Source organism: Equus przewalskii, chromosome 4 (genome assembly GCF_037783145.1).
Source record: "Equus przewalskii isolate Varuska chromosome 4, EquPr2, whole genome shotgun sequence".
Lineage (NCBI taxonomy): Eukaryota > Metazoa > Chordata > Mammalia > Perissodactyla > Equidae > Equus > Equus przewalskii.
In genome coordinates, this window is record NC_091834.1 from 75,092,354 (window position 1) to 75,110,442 (window position 18,089).

The window sequence follows — 18,089 nt, forward strand, 5'->3', positions numbered from 1 at the left end:
AGATAGTGATTTCATCTCCTTTTGATATATACTCAGAAGTGGGATTGCTGGATAATATCTTAGTCCTATTTTTAATTTCTTGAGGAATCTCCATACTGTTTTCCATAATGACTATACCAATTTACATTCCCACCAATGGTGTACAATGTTCCTTTTTCTCCATATCCTTGCCAACACTTGTTATCTACTGTCTTTTTATTAATAGCCATCTTAACAGGTGTGAGTTGATATCTCATTGTGGTTTAGATTTGCATTTCCCTGATGATTAGTGATATTGAGCACCTTTTCATATATCTGTTGACAATTTATTTATCTTCTTTGGAAAAATATCTATTCAGGGACTTTGCCCATTTTTAAATCAGGTTATTTGTTTTTTGGTATTGAGTTGTATGAGTTCCTTATATATTTTAGACATTAACCCCTTATCAGATATATGATTTGCAGATATTTTCCCCCATTCTGTAGATTGCTTTTTCTTTTTGTTGATGGTTTCTTTGCTGTATAGAAGCTTTTTAGCTTGATGTAGTCCTACTTATTTATTTTTGCTTTTGTTGCCCGTACTTTTTGGTGTCATATCTAAACAATCATTGTGAAGACCAATGTCAAGAAGATTTTTCCCTATGCTTTCTTTTAGGAGTTTTATTGTTTCAGCTCTTACACTTAATGATTAATCCACTTTGAGCTGATTTTTGAGTATGGTGTAAGATAAGGGTCCAATTTCATTCTTTTGCTTGTGGGTACATATCCAATTGTCCCAACACCATTTATTGAAGAAATTGTCCTCTTCCCATTGTGTAGTCTTGGCACCCTTGTCAAAGATTAGTTGACTGTATATGCATGGGTTTATTGCCAAGCACATTGCTTATATTTTTTTTTTTGTGAGAAGCCATTGTCTCTCAGTTTATTGACATGAGTATTCAGTGAGGACATGAACAAGGTCCAAAGAAACCACATTTTGTTATTCTGGAAAGATCATTGTACTGGATTATTTCTCTTGCCATTTCTTCCTGTTAAAAAGGAATAAGAAAGACTTGTTTTAAAGGGGAAAAATTGTAATCACTAGATACTTAATATGCAGTCTGAGTCACCGTCCTTTGAGGGTCTTTGTTTTATCGAGTTCTACCCTTATCCAGATGCTTAGTGTCTAAATAATTTCCTTTGTCCCTCATACCATCCTAGGGAAAATCTGACTTGGTCATTTAGGCTTCCAACACAACCCTGAGTACTGATAAATGCAGATGGCAAGAAACATTAACCTTTTACATTAATTCCCAAACAAGATCCAGTAGGGAGCAAGAAGTCATTAAAACATCCAGATCTAAAAGGGTAGCAACCCACCCCAATGTGCCAGAAGTGACATTTGTTTACTAGGACATCTCTGGGGCACTGAGGAGTGACTTCACAAAATAGAGATCAGTCAAGAGGACAGAATGTTTTTGCTGCTTGGAAGAAGTAGACATAATCTTGATGTTGTCATACAAATTTATCTTAATTTTGGCATTACTCAATTTATCTGTATGAGACGTAATGAGTTTTTCAGTAGTGATGGGAAATAGCATGAGTCAGATGGAAACAACCCTCTTCAAAAGGCTTCTCTGATCACACTAACTAGATATGGACCTTTTTCCTTTCCCTGCTCTCTGGCATTAGTTCATCATATTTCCTTAAATAGGAGTGATGTGTGTCTATGTCTTATCTTTCCTACTGAGACATGTATTCTTGAGAACAGATGACCATGTCATGTGTATTTTTCTATCAGCTACTCACCTGGCATAGTTTTTTACATACAGTAGATAATAAAAACATATGAAATGAGTACATAAATGGATAAGTGAAAGCAGTGGTTTGGGTTTGGGCTCATTTGAAAGAGTGAGCGTGGGATGAAAGTAACCAAGCAAAAACGAACCCAGAATTGCTTAACTTTGCCCCAAACCATGGAATCATTACAAGTCTGCAAATCATTATTACTAGGTCAGTCTCAATTCTCCACTTCTCCTGCCAACTATTTTATTTCTTTAGCTTTTCCTTGTGTGTACATTTTATTCCTTTATCATCTTTACTTCTTGTTTTTGATTGCTTCATAACTTATCTCTCTGAAGTTAAAAATTTCAGTGAAATTGAGCAATTGTTACCTTCTTTAAATTAGATCATAAGACTATTAGAGTGAGGATTTTTTCCTGAATTCTGTATAGACATCTGGCTCCCTGTCAACCCTCAGTCATCATTAACATGAATAATACTAATTGTGTTTCCTTGTGGACACCTGGATGACAATATATGATACAATTAATCAAAAGCAAAACGAAAGCAAATTGTAGACAGGCTAATTCTTTTTCATAATGAGTAACATACATTGATAGATGATTTTTGTTAATGAGGAGTTCACATTAGTTTATAAACTTGATCGTCCCCTCCTTGTAAGCCACTGGTAAAGATTAGTTTCCCTGTCTTTGGAGAATTTGAGGCTCAAGATTGCACAGGGATAGTCAGGCCGGGGCCAAGATTGCAGACTCCTAAATTAATAAAATGTATCTCCCAGGTCATTTGTCTTCCTTCAGAAATCTATTAAGTACCTCTGGTATAAAGACAGATACTCATCAACCACATGATAAATGTGATAAAAAGATTGCAGTGTAGTTATGGGAAAATAGAGGGACCAAAGGAACCCATTGCTCTGCTCTCTGGCTGTAAGGTCAACTTATGCAAACTTTAGAAGGACCCAGAGACTGCTTCTTATCCCACTTCCATCTACATTTTGCCAGGACAGTATTTAAAAAGAGGACTGCTGCCTGGGGCTGGCCCCGTGGCCGAGCGGTTAAGTTCGTGCGCTCCGCTGCAGGCGGCCCAGTGTTTCGTTGGTTCGAATCCTGGGCGCGGACATGACACTGCTCATCAAACCACGCTGAGGCAGCGTCCCACATGCCACAACTAGAAGGACCCACAACAAAGAATATACAACTATGTACCGGGGGACTTTGGGGAGAAAAAGGAAAAAATAAAAAAAATAAAAAAAAAAAAAAAAGAGGACTGCTGCCAAAGGGGTTGTAACTGGCTTCAAGTACCACTTAAGATTTGAATTCACTGGGGGCTACAAAGACCATTGATTCCCTTTTAATAATTTTCTGCTCAAAATATAGTAAAGAGAGAATGATATGTATTGTTAAGGGCATACGAGGGAATTAAGGAGATATTGTCATTTTAAAAGTCGTATTATATCTTCTCTTTTGTTCTTGGGACAATAACCTGAACAACGCTATGAGGGAGTTATAAAGAAGATGAATAATAGCTGAACAATGGACTTTCAAAACAATATTGTTGCCCATAAATATTCCAGAAGTACCTGAAACAGCATTATGTCATTGGAGAAGAGATTTCACGGTTTTCACTTGATTGTTAGGGTTTTTATTTGTTTTAAAATCAAGACCCTTTACAACAGAAATTGGAAACTGTGCTCTTTCCAGTTGGAGAAGAATATCCACTGCTTTATTTGTTGCATATGTGTATTTATAAAAATAGTTGATTCTGTAAGCGGTCATCTAATAATTGTTGTTTTGCTAGGAAACAATTTAATCTTAAACCATGTTTATCTAGCCTGCCTTGGGACTGACATGCATCATTACTCTTCTCAGTCTTTATGGACCCTATGAAGATCCTGGAAGAAAATTTATAGTGCCCTAAAGCTATCACTACTGGATGAAAGAATTGTCCTTTATTTTGAAAGCTGACTACAGTGTGATCCCTATTGACTTCTGAAGTCATATTCAGGTTTTAACATGGGGTGATTTTTCCTTAAGTCAATAAATGGAAAATGAAGGAACCCTCGACCAATTCTGTGTTCCTGTGATAACAGGATTGCTACGTCTTCACTAGCAGTGCATAGGCAGTTTGCTAAGAAGGCTAACTCCCCAAGTTTATGCTGTCAGAAGAGGAGGTTATACAAGCATAGAAACAAAGCTGTTCTGTCAGCCAAAATACCAGTTAAGCTGTGTTTGCCATGGCATAAATAAATGTTCCCTTCAGATCCAGTCAATGTGAGAAAAACAAGGAAATTACAAAGGGTGGTTTCAACGTTAAGAAGACAGGAGGTTAGGAGGCATGAAGAAAGTTTTAATTCTTTTACAGAATTTCCAGTAAACCACCCTAGGCAGCTGGGCCTACATGATCACCTCCAGGGTGTTTCAGAGAAAAGTATCCTAGACTTGGAACAAGAGAAGCAGGCTGCAGGGTCCTCCGAGAATGCATTTAGAGAAATTGCCAGAATAATGTAGACTCTAGCAAAGCACACAATCTTTCCTTCTTTTGCCCAGCAGGTGAATTTCTGCAAACAAGATACTATGCTGAAAATAAGCCATTTCTTTTTAAAATGACATTTTGACTAAACACAGAGCCATAAGTAAGCCTTCAACACAAAGGGGGACATAATCCTCCTATGACTCTACAAGCAATACCTATAGAAGCAGAAAATCCATAAATTCTGTAAATTTTTAACCTTGCTCTAAAAACTATAGTTATATTAGTATCTCGCTGAATTAAGGGAGACACTTATTTTCTCTCTCTTTGAATAATATAAATATTTTATGTTATAGCTCTGTGGTTTGTCTTTTCCAGTAGATAGTCTTAGACACTGGCATGACTCAGGTTCAGTCATCTTCTCCATTTGGTATATAAATTAAATTCATATATATGTAGACAGTTATGCATCTATCTATATATTATATATATTTATCATTTATGTATCTACATATGTGCTTATATCCTGGATTACCCCAGGAAGATTTTTGGTGCTAACAGTAAATATATGCAACAAATTTGCAAAGCAAAAATAAAACAATAAGACAGGGAAAATCTAAATTAGCATAAGAGAAGTAAATGGGTTAGAGGAAAGTGTTAGGGAGAATATATTATGCCTAAGCAGGGTACAAATTTCTATTTAGTTGCTATAGCTGAGCAATGAACTTAGTTCTGAGCATTAAGAATGACAAAATAATAATGTAAACAGAGACAATTAAATTGTTTTTTACATATGAAGGTTAAGAAAAAGGCACAGAAGGGCCTCAGGAGGATCACAGCTTCTGCTGAACAGTTAATTCCTAAAGCCTTCTGTCATGAGCTTTTGTATTAGGGATACTGGTGGAAGTTGTGGACAATGTTCTCAGGAACAAACACAACAAAGTCATGTCCAGTAGCATGTCCTGAGGAAAGTCAACAGTGTAACCTCTATTTCAATCCAGGGAAGACAGCTCTCCTTGACATGTTCTTGGGCAGGGAAGGTAATATGGTCCATGCACATAGAGTTTTGATGGGTGGTTTGATCCAAGGATAAAACACACTGTGCCTGTAGTTAAGCAGATGGGCTGCATGAACAAACCTGTAGATAGTTCTAGTGTTGAAAGTGACCTTGTAGAAAGTAATTGCCATGACCTATTGAGCAGTTACCATGGATCAGGCACTTTGTTTCTATGCATTTTCCATGTATTTGTCTCAAGAGTCTTTAAAATAATTACCATTTCTGCTTTTGGATTTTACAAAATGAGGACATAGAAGCTGAAGAGAATTTAATGTACCTATCAAAGGTGTGCATGTGTGTATGTATTACACATACATTTAAAATTGACAAAATTAAAAGAAAACATGAAAAATCCACCATCATTCTGGAATATCTGAACACAACTCTCAATAAGTGATAGATCAAATGGACATAAATCAGTACAAATAAGGAAGGTTTGAATGGAATAACAAAATTGCTTGGTTTACTATAGGATTTCCCAAACCTTCCTAATAGCCCAGTACCAGACCTATTGAATGAGAATCTGCAGGAGAAAGACTCAGAAAGCTGTACTTTAAAAAATGCCTCAGAGGATTCTTATCAAACAGGAGGTTTAATAAACAGTGAGTAATGAATAGAAACTCCTGGATCCAGTTCTATTCAAGTTACAAGGAATATTTACCAAAAATTTGAAACATTTACCAAGAATTTGAAACATTTACCAAAACACGGCAATGCTTTGGCCATATTAGCAAGTTAGTGTAAATTTCAAAGAATTGGTTTTACATAGAATTCCATCTCTGACCACAATTAAATGAAACTGAAATTTAAAAAAATTAAAAAACCCCTAAATTTCACACTCATGCATTCACATTCAGAACAAAAGAATAATTTTGGAAATTTAAAATGTTTTTAATAACTCATGGTTTAAGGGAAAGAAATGAATTGGAAATTCAAAAATACCTAGAATTGCACAATAAGGAAAATACTGTAACTCAAAACTTTAGAAATTTGGTGAGTGGTATGTAGAGGGAAATTTTTAGATTGAAATGCTTTAGTAGAAAAAAAGAAAGTCTGAAAATTAATGAGCTAGGCATCTATCTTAGATAGCTGGTAAAAAACCAATAGAATAAACTCAAAGAAAGTAGAAGAAAAAAGTGAAAATAAAGGCAGAAAATAAAGAACAAAGAAACAAAGGCACGAGAGGATCATCAAAGCTAAAAATTGGTTTTTGAAGAGACCAAAAAAAAATTGGCAACTCTCTGGAAAGTTTGATCAAGGAAAAAAAGACATAAGGTTCAAAGAAACACTTTAAAGAATGAAAACTTACAGATAATGGACAGAAAAGAAAAAAACATGTCTGATGACAAAAATTTTGAAAACTTTGAAGAAATGGATATTTTCATAGAATAATACAATTCATCAAAATTGACTCAACAAAATAGAAAGTGCACGTAGCTCTGTAACTATTAAAATCATTAAGCAAGCAGTTAAAAAAAAAATATTCCCAGAAGGAAGATGCCACACACAGAGTTTTGCCTTAAATTATCTTTGTGTATTATAAATTAACTTCATCAGCTTTCTTTTAATTAGCACTTGTCAGGTGTATCTTTTTTCCATCCTGTCCCACTTTTCACTGTCTTTATGATTTAGGGGTGGCTCTTATACACAGCATCTAGCTGGACGTTTTTTTCAATCCAGTCTGACAATCTATGTATTTTAGCAGGAGAAGAATTAGTCCGTTTACATGTAATGTGGTTAATCTCTACCAACAGTTTGGGCTCTCTTTTGTTTGTTTGAGGAAGATTAGCCCTGAGCTAACTACTGCCAGTCCTCCTCTTTTTTGCTGAGGAAGCCTGGCCCTGAGCTAATATCTGTGCCCATCTTCCTCTACTTTAAATCTGGGACACCTACCACAGCATGGCGTGCCAAGCAGTGCCATGTCTGCACCCGGGATCTGAACCAGCAAACCCTGGGCCACTGAGAAGCGGAATGTGTGAACTTAACCACTGCACCACTGGGCTGGCCCCTGGGTTCTCTTTGTGCTGATTTTTCATTTCTTCTTTTTCTTTTTCTTCTTTTTTGTTTTCTTTTAAGTTGATAGACTTATTGTCATTCATTTTTCTCCCCTCTACTGGTTTGGGTGTTTCTGACTCTATTTTTATTCCTAGTCAAAACCCTTGAAATTTTACCATGCTTACATAACAAGACAAGTTAATACATAAGCCTCTTCCAGAATAGCTCTGGGACCAATAAATATTTAACTCCAACCACCACATACACTGTCTTTTAGGTTTCATGCTATTTTGTTCATTACTTTTTAGTTCTTTGCAACTTTCAATTATTTTTATTCTCCAAATTTGCTTCATTCAATATTTTCTTAGATTTATTCTCATCTTTAACATTTCCTTGACTCATGAGTCCTTCTTGCATTTGAGACCTTCTTTCTGGGAAAATTATTTAAGCTTTCTAAAATCCATTGCTTCAATTTTCCTTTACTGAGAAGCTACTGGTAGTGAACTCAGTTTTTGTTTTTCTAAAAGCATCTTTCTTTTACTTTCCTTTTTGAGTGTTTGTTTCATGTATACAATTCTAAACTGAGAGTCATTTTCTCTCACAGAGTTAATGCTACTGTTTTCCTTGTCTTCTGCCTTCCAGTTTTGTTGTTGAGAAGGTAAACCGTTAGATTAATTATTTCTCATTTTTAGCTTGCCTGTCTTTTCTCTCTGGCTGCTTTTAAGGTCTTCTATTTTCTCCTTGGATTTCACTGTGCTATGTTTTGATATAGGATTTGTTTTTACTTGTCCTGTTTTGAATTCATCAGGTTTACTCCATCTGAAGGTAGACATTCTTTCAATTCTGCAAAGTCCTCAATCATTATCTTTTAAAATACTTTCTCTTCCTCCTCCTTTTTTATTTTCTCCTCTTGAAGCTTCAATGGGATATATTTTAAGCATTTATCCCTCATATTTCAGCTTTTCCTTCATAGTTTCCCTCTCTTTTTCTCTCTGCGCTGCATTTGGGAAAATTTTTAGGATCTATGGTCTAGTTTGTGATTTTCCTTTCAGCTAAGTTTGATTTACTGTAATCTTCCATCGAGTTTTATGATTTCAATGATTTTATATTTCATTTTGGAAAGTTCTATTCAACTTTTTTCAAAATATGATTGCTTTTTTAAAAAATAATATCTTGCTCCTTACAGTTTCAATTTGGTATTATATGTCTTAAGCATATTAGGTATGCTTATTTTATGTGCTTTGTCTAATAATTTCAGTATCTGAAGTCTAAAAATGTCTAGTTCTGATGTTCTTTTTTGTTGATTCTTAGTCACGGTACCTTTATCTGGTATGTTTTAGAACTACATTTTTTTACTATGAGATAGGTTCATTGGAATATTATACACGGGAATAGTTTCAGGTCTGGATTGAGGAGATGTTCTTCCAGAAAGGATTTACCTTTGCTTCTACTAGGCATATGGAGGCACTGCAAGCTCTGCTACACTTCATTGCAATTATTGAACTCAGGTTGTAGAGGACAGATAAATAGTGGAATATCCAGCCCCAGCCCCCATAAGTGCTGGCTGTTGGCTATGAATTCTCGGGGGAGATATGTTTTCCTTTTCTCCAAAGCCAAGACCGACAAGTCCTCACGGGCAGGTTTTGTTTGTGGTTTTTCGTTCCTGCCTCACTCTTTCCTGGAGGATACAGTCTTTCTTGGATCTCTGCTCTATATCATGGGCTCCCAACTTGACCCCTCAGCATGTGTACATTCATGGCCTTGTTTTTGGTCCCCTTCCATGACCATTAATCCAAAGATCCAGCCCTCCTCCTCCTCCTCAGGGCTGCCTGGCCTCCAGGCTTTCTGACCTCGCTTGTCTTATGCTCCTGCTTCACAATCCTGCCTCAGAAGATTTTTCTCACTTCCTTGAAGATTCGTATATGACTTTTGAAAGATGTTTACAAGATATTTTATGCACATATCAGTGCTTGGCCGGTTTTCAAGATCTCTAGTCCATGTTAACGTTGAAAATAGAAGCCCAGGTACATTTTCTTAGTGGTACCTAATGGGGGAGTGCTTACTTGATAAATATAAGAAGATTGGTTATGAAATAAATAAAGAGTTTTTTAAATGTTTACTTTAAATACAAAAATGTGTACAAACAATTGAATAATACACAGATAAATCTAGAGAATCATCCTATAGTGGAACTGTAGTGGTGAATTCTTACGCAGGAGTGGTTGAAAGAGCCTTTAGTTGCCATGATGATTCTATAGTGCCCGCAGAGTTTTTCCTTTTTGTGATGCTGGTCCACACTCATGGATATTTTAGTTTCTGAGGACTTGCAGTCTTTACGTCTGTAATGGATCTGACTTTAGTCTCCACCAATCACAGGCCAAAGCTCTAGCTATTTTGTTGCTTTTGTTATTTCACATCTTGTGCGTGTGCTGGAGGTGAACTAACTAGCAGCTGCCTCACACTCATGATTTACTTGATTTCAAATACTTTCCATGTATTGTCATAGTGAGAAGAATTCTAATGGCTTCTTGAGTTTTGATAGGAAAGACATAAGACCATGATCTAATCCTGGGGCAATGCAATAAGGATGCTGTAGCCAAGTTTTGGGTTAAAAGCCCAGGGATTGTTTCTCTATGTACACTTCTTTCTCTGTCTTAAAAATATAACATCTGTATTAGTTAGGATATAGGTTTAGTTGCTATGATTAGAAGACCGCTGGGTGGTGCCAGCTAGAACTCAAAGTTCTATTATTCATGGAGAAGGGGAGAATGGTTATTGGCAACAACTAACAGCATCTGTGGAGGGCAGTGGCATGAGTCCATGCTAGGTACGTAGATTGTGAGCAGACCATGAAAAACATAAAGTCAAATAGTTCATCCTTTGTCTGATAGGTAAGAGGAAACCATGGAGGTATTTAAGCAATGGAACAGAATGTTCATATCATATGAAAAAAATGAAGTACAACCACCTTTCAGAGAAGCCAGAGATAAGAGCAATACCACAAACAATTTGAACTTGTCGGAATTATGTTCAAATTAATGTTTCCTGCTCACACATTCAGTCTTCCTATGATGTATATAATATATCTTTTTTTTTTTTAAAGATTTTATTTTTTTCCTTTTTTTCTCCGGTACATAGTTGTATATTCTTCGTTGTGGGTCCCTCTAGTTGTGGCATGTGGGACGCCGCCTCAGTGTGGTTCGACGAGCAGTGCCATGTCCCCGCCCAGGATTCGAACCAACGAAACACTGGGCCACCTGCAGCGGATCACACGAACTCAACCACTCTGCCCCGGGGCCAGCCCCTATAATATATCATTTTTGAATTGAAATAGGCCTGTTTTTAATACAACATATTAATCACTAAAAACTTGCGGTTTGGAAAATATATATATATTTTAGAGCATTTAGTGAGTAGGACAAAAGGCCTTGGGTGACACACTGGCTTCCGTTATCTGTTCATTGATAGCCTTAAAAGGGAATACCTGACATTTCCCACAGAATGATGGCTTAATTCAATTTGATACTCATCTTTGTTCTTAATATTCTCTTGGTCATCTCTCAATAAATTTAGTTAATGGAGTTGACGCAGGGAATTTGGAGAAATTTTATATGGACATTCCTGTTTATGAAATAGGCAAATTGTTATTCATTAGCTCTTCAATTCCCGAGAAGAAAATTTTGACCTCAGTACAAAGTGTTGTTATTGAAAACTTTGAAAGAGAGTAAAAATTGTGAGTTTCTCCTAATAACAAATTTTGTTATTTAACATAGGCTTTCTACAAAAGGATTTTAAAGGACTTTACTGATGTTTTGACAAAGTGTCACTTCACTTATTTAATGACAAGGAAATTAAAACATAGGTTGGACATACATAACATTCAACGTGACTGAGCTAGCTATTTTCCTGTCTGCTTTGGTTTTGTTTTTAACAAACATTATCCAATTAGTGACATGGCAGTCACAAGTTTTTGTCATCGATTAACTAAAATAATAAGATCAAATTACATTGCTTGATTTCCATGAGGACCAAACTGGCTGGGCATAATTCCATCATTTGCTGGAAAAGAAATGATCATCTGATCATGTCCTATTGTAATAATTGGCACAACTTTGTGAAGAATTCATACTCAACCAATTTTATTTCTTGCTACAGCTAAGTGACAAGCCACAGAGCCTGCAAATAATTTAATTTCATTCCTATGACATTCAGATCAATCAGTTGGAAGGCAAGATTTAGATCTAGCCAGCTGTTTCTCAAACTGTGAGGCTGTGAGCACTCAGCACTCTTCTTTTATTTAACACCTGATTTCTTTTTCACTGATTTCTTTCCACTCTATTTCCATGTTAGCTCCTTATTCTTTATCCTTTGTTTTCAGACATCATGTTCCTGCCCTCTTCCAAATGGAATTTAGTTTTTGAAGGAAAAAAACACATAATTTAGGTCGAGAACCTGTATATTAGGAAATAAGGATACATTTCACTCATTAACAATATGAAAATCTTAAATGGATTGGGTTTTGTTGTTCAGTGATATGACGCATTGCACCAAGAATATTAGAAGAACTATTTAAGGACTGAAATACTTTAAAAAACGGAATCAAAGTAGATGCAAAGCTAACCAAAGTGTTGCAACTGAAGCTGATAAATTTCTTAAAAAGATTACAAGTGGAGGCTTTATGAGGATAAATAAGTAAAATGATTTATTTTATTCTGTGAAAAGATGGTGAATTTGGCCCACTAGGGATTCCTGCAACTTATGTCAGCCAGGCTGTCTGCTATTTGGCAATCCTTTCAGGGCTCTATTGGAGATTGCTTGTGCTGCCTAGCCAGAAGAACTCTTCCAGGTCTTCTCTGGTCTCAAACCTGAATCCCACCTACTTCTCCAGGTTTTGGCAGTTGGCATCTCCTTTTGTTTTTCTGACCAGATGAAAGCCATCAGCTCTGAACTCTTCTACTCATCTTCCTTCTAACGTCATCTCTCTTCCTCTCTATGCTCAAGAAGGCTCATGTGATCCCAGCTCAGCCCTATCCGAGGCTCTGGAATAGATCCTGCTTCAAGTCAGGCTATCTCAAGCAACAGTGCACCAAGGTAAATGTGCTGTTAATCCCACTCTGACCTATGGCTAGTTTTATTAATTGAGCTTCTGCTTTGTTCTTTTGATCTATGGTGGACATTGTCTTACTCAGCAATCACTTCTCCCTACTAGCCTTGATTATTAAAGTTCTGTCCAAACGAACATCCCATTGCTAAAATATTGTCATTTGCTTTTAGATGCTCCAATGCTGCTCCCAGACTCTTCACTAGTGTCCTCTATATGCCTGAACTCCAATCTTCTCTCCCTTGCTACATCCCTGATAGTGGCCACGTGCTGGACCATCACCTTTTCTTGTCATCATAAGTTGGGTACCATGCTGTACTAGCCTGTGTAGACTTCCTCCCTCTGCCTGTACCTGGTTCTGACCCACAGTCCTGCCATACCCTGGTCATTAAGTCCAATCTCCAATCACTTGATGAGGCCAACTTTCACCAAGGTGATGAGCTCTGTTCTGAAATACTATGTGTTATAAGCTCATTCTTTTTCCTTTTTATCCTGTTTCAGAGGAAAAAGTAATTTCACATCTTTCCAAGGCCAACTGCTAGTATCCTTGAAACCTATGCCTTCAATTCTCTCTGATCCTATCTCTTTTAGCTTATCCAAGGTTTTGATCTCTCAATTATTCACTCTCCCATTCTTACTTTTTCTGTAGCATCTTTGAACTCTGCCTTCAAATATGCACTGGTTTCCTAGGCTTGAGAGAAGAGTTCAGAGCTGAACTCTTGATCCTGGTGCTAGCAGTTCACTACTGTTCTGTTTTCTCCTTCCTTACCTAAACAAACTTTTAGAACAAAGGGCCTACAGTGACTGCCTATCATTTCTGACCATCTCATCCCTCCTTTAAATCTTGGACTACGGCCTGTTTCTCTTCCCTGTCCACATCGCTGTTGTGTTTGGTTTCCTCATCAATAAATTTGGTGTTATTTCATCAGTTCTCATTATTCCTGATCTCTCTCTGCAATATTAAGTGCCGCCATTTAGTGAGTAGCTATTGTGTGCTAAATGATGTCCTAGTTTTACGAACATTTGCAGAATGTTTTTCCCCAATGGTGTCAAGTTTCACCATCTTAAGAATAAATGAATATTTTAATGCGGACTTCCTCATGAAAATGGGTCCAACAAGTGATTACAATTTGGCTTTTGTCTCTGCTCTGTTCTTCTTCCTCCCCACTGTATGCTATTCTGTGCGTGGGGAATCAGCTGGGGCATTCAGGAAGGCTGTCCTGCTCAACATCACGGCCTCATTCGGAAATGAGACTTTTTCTAATCTGTGCAGAGCAGTTAAAGGCGCCATTATAAACCACAACATGATAGGAACAGACCTCTGCATGCCCTAATTACAGAGGCCCCCTGTCATATGTGAAGTCTCAAGTCTCACATATGACAGGCTTTCTTCTTTCCAGGGTTAAATGGAAATGTACTTAGAAGATTTTCTTTTTGGGACTGCATGTATTATTGATGCTTAATGAAAACAGAATAAAAAATAATATTACCATCAATAAAGGCACGCTTATATCAAATTGCTCATATCTCCCTAGAATTTCATATTTCCCCTGCTTTTAAAAGCCAATTGTGTTATTGCCATCCCCTTCCCTTGAAACACAGGCGCACACACAAATTCAGAGAAACGAAACATTCTAAATATTCTGTATAGAAGAAGCCAGAGGATGAGATCTAAAGATATATTTTCAAATGGAAGTAATTGCCTATGCTAAATCTAACACACACCGAAGCTTCTTTTATGCGAAGAAGCATTACTTTCAAGGTCATTGTGCTTTACCTATAAAGGACTGTATCCCTGTCTGGTTTTCCCCCTTATGATTTTAAAGCGTGTCTCTGTGATGCCATTTGAAAATAGAGGAAAAAACGTTAGTTGATGATTCTCCCTCTAATCCTCTGAGAAATCAATCAATCAATCAACAAGTAGTCATGAATTGAGAGATTATCTACAGGAGAAACCCTGATGTCAGTTCGAGGCCTGTTTTTGCTCAGATCAATTTCCCACCATTTCATGCTCATCTCTCTGTTGCCGATACAGAAACATCAGCTGGGCTCCTGTGTCTTCTGGCTTATGGATGGGTTCGGTCAATGGGAGGCACTGGCAGGTGGCTGGAGGGCAAGCGGAAGGAAGAAGCTGGAGTATTTCTCTGCCCTACCTTCTCGGCTTTGAGTACAGGTTAGACCGATGCCACTTTCATTTCATGCCTCCTCTTCCCGCTGGACAGGCCCCCATGGTCCCAGTGTCCTCTCATGGCCCCAGCCCCTAGCTCTGCTAACACTGTGGCTTCCCTTTGTCCCTTCAGCCTAGGGGTTAGAGTGGCTTCCACAGGTTGTTAACCCCTGGGTTGTCTCACTGGTCTCTTTTGGTCTTATCCTCTATGTAACCAATTCTCTGTATTTTATTTCATCTGTTTTTAATATTCAAAGTCATTTCTGTCCTCATGATCACATCACAACAGACACATCTTGGATATTCAGAAAAACCAAAACCATGCAATGACTGTTTCTGTTTCTTCTGGATATATTTCTTATGGACAGAGAAAAACATCTACTGTATCACTTTAAAAAAAATACCAACATCATTTGTTTGTTTAATCTCTTGAATTTGACATTAAAATCACCTCATTTCCATTTTTGTCATCTACGTTTTTATGTTTCTGATACTGCTCTCTCAGCACTATGTCCACAACATTGAAATTTTGTACCAGCTTTTTGACTACTCTTTAGGAGCTACAGAAGTTGACACTGCATTCCTCCAAAGTTTCAACTTATTGTCATGCTTTTACTCATGGCTATCTCGTCTTTGGCCCAAGGTTCTCTTTTTCATTTTGCCAATGTGGCTTCTTTTCCTAAGTCAGCCTCAAAGGCAAACAGTGTTTTGGATTACATTAATCTTTGTTTAACTCATTTAAACCAGGGCATGCTTTTGATTCAATAAATAAACCATTGCTTTTAGGGGCTCAACAATATTTATTTGGTGCCTACAGTCTACAGCTCTGCAATACATACACGTCTACTGGTGGCTGGGGAGAAGAGGACCATTTGGACTTCAAGGGACAAAGATACATAAAGACATGAGTAATAACTATAGAAGAAAATGCAGTCACACAGAGGGATTGACACTTAATGCTGTGTGGCTACATTACGTCCAGAGATGAGTATGTGAACAGACCAATATTATAACCAGATGAGAATGGCTAAGAAACACTTCGTGTAGAAAGTGAGCTTTAAGCAGAAGAAAGGGACCAAGCAGCTTTAGTGGAGGGAGAGGAGTAAAATGACATTTTTAGGTGGTAAAAAGCATACACAGAGCCTTAAATTTACATGAAGTAAAGAGCAAATGGACTTACTAGGCAGGAGCAAAGAGGAGAGACTCAGTTATGAAGCAGAGGGAAGATGGGGAAAACTAGACACCTGGTTCAGGGTCCTGAGCAAAAGCAAGGAGGAGGTTTGATTTGGAAGACAAAGAGAGGATGCTGAGGGCGAAGACAAACAACTTTCTTCTAGCCTCATCTCATTTGCACGTATAGACCAGGAAATCTTAATGTGTTAGGGGCTTTGGGGAAATGTCCCTAATATTTGAGAATAGAGTAGAAACCTGTGTATAGAAGAAGCCTGTGTATATTGAGACTTCTTAGATGCTTGGAGGTTAAGTGACTTGTACAAGTTCAAATGGCCTCCATAAAGTCTGATGGCCAGGTCTCCAGACTTGAGACCGATGTTTGTCTTACCACGTCATTCTTTTTCTTTTTCTTTTTTTTTTACAAAGCATTGCAGATAGAACACGGGACTGAATAGATAACGTGTCTGATCCAAAGTGGCATATTTTGGGGTTTACGTCTTTGTGACAAAGTCCTTCACTCGCTTTCCTCCTGCCCCAAGACCCTCTACATTAACCTTGGTCTCATACTCCTTCAGTCCACCTTTTACCTTGGTGACAGAAAGCTCTCTGCATGACGCAGACTTGCTCCTGATATCCCTGTGTTTAAAATCTACTAACGCTTCTCCACTACCTGAGGCTAGGTCCCTTCCCTTAGTATGGCATGTAGGTAGGGTTGCTGGATTCAGCAAATAAAAATATAGGACTCCCAGTTAAGCGTGAATTTCAAACAACGGACTTTTAAAAAATATAAGTATGTTCTGTCCAATATTTGAGACGTACTTAAAAATTATTCATTGTTTCTCTAAAATTCAAATTTAACTGGGTGTCCTGTATTTTATCGGTCAACCCTATGTATGCGGAATCTTCCCCTCTAGGCTTTTTTCGCACCATGCTCCCCCAATGCACGATGTTCCAGCCATATCCAGGACCCCCAGATGTTACCTGCCACCAGGGCTTACTCACATTCTGCCCCCTGCCTGAATTGGAGTTCCTGTACTTAAACCCAGACCCTGAGGATTGTGGAAATCCAGGTGGGGAAATGCAATGAAGTGGAGCCTGCCATCACTCCTGGAAGCCCCCACCCTCCCAGTGGGGCACCGGTTCCTGGGAGGAGGTTGTAGCTATGCTGTTGGGGGACAACAGTGGATGTTTCTAGCCTGGTCCTTTCACCCTGAGGAGATTCGGCAGCCTGTTTCCAAATAACCAAGTCTTGCTTGCTCCTAAAATAGCCTTCCTTACAGCTTTCTGAGTTCAAACTTGACTCCCCTCACAGAGCCCAGTCATTCCTGAGGCTTCTCATCTCCCTTTCTAGACCGGCCGTCCCCACTGTGAGCCCTGACTGATTCAGGCGGATAATCCATAGAAACTTCCAGCCATGTGTTTACAGGTGTCCGGCCTCTACCCACACCAGACAGAGCTCTCCAACAAAGCTGCTTTCATAAATTATGCCTCAAATAATGTTAATGCTTTTGCCAAACTGGTTTCCTTCACTTTTTAATAGTGTCTATATTTTCACCTCAGGAAATCTGACCCTTGGATAAACTATTTTTGAACTAAAAATCCACATATGGCATGAAAATTCTTTGATCTCGAACATGTAAACTCTAAACCAAGAATGAAGTATATTTTCTATCATGTTATGAGGAATAAGAATAATGAGTTTAATCAAGTTACTATTTGTGAGAATATGCTGACCTTGAATCTGAAATAGTCCTCTCACCCAGGGAAGAGCTCATTCTTGACATCAAAGGGAATGTTTCTCTACTCTTGGAGACAACTTGCAAATGATGGCGAGAGTGTGAGTTTCTAGCAGGATTCCTCTGGATAAATAAGCAAATGTTACAAAGTTTTTACCAGTACCACTAGAAGTGTTGGAAATTGCAAAAAAAATGAAAGAAAAAATCTGCATGCACGCTTAGACTTCCTCAGGCAAGGAACCACTCAGGCCCAGGATAATCGTTTTTTTCACTTCATATTGAAATCTCCACAGAAAAACATCTTCACACCCTTCCTTTTTGAATTTACCAAGCATTTTAACATCAGAATAATTATCAAGAGGCTGAGGAAGCTATGTCATAGCCCAGGTCAAGCTGTTCTCTCCAGAAGCAGAGGTACAGAGAGAATGTGAACAGCAGCTGAGTGGAGCAAGTAGGCCAGGCTAGGGGGCAGGAGAAAAGGTAGGGCACTGTGTGTGACAGGAGGGGAATTATCCTACACCATCTTTAGGTACCAGCATTGAATAACTTTGTAAAAAATAACTTATGTTCTTTAGAAGTACTTCAGAGCTAGAATGGTGAAATATAGCTGCTTATTCATTCACTCCCTGA

The 18,089-nt window shown here is 37.9% G+C and overlaps 1 long non-coding RNA gene across 1 annotated transcript in view; it reads right to left on the reverse strand.

Moving 5' to 3' along the window:
* Positions 1-623: 623 nt before the first annotated feature.
* LOC139082897 (uncharacterized) overlaps positions 624-18,089 on the reverse strand; it is an 87,862-nt gene continuing 70,396 nt past the window's right edge. The window contains exons 2-3 of the long non-coding RNA XR_011539242.1: positions 17,458-17,582; positions 624-1,007 (exon numbers count right to left, since the gene is read on the reverse strand). This is a non-coding gene — a long non-coding RNA (uncharacterized lncRNA). The remainder of the gene's footprint in view (positions 1,008-17,457; positions 17,583-18,089) is intronic.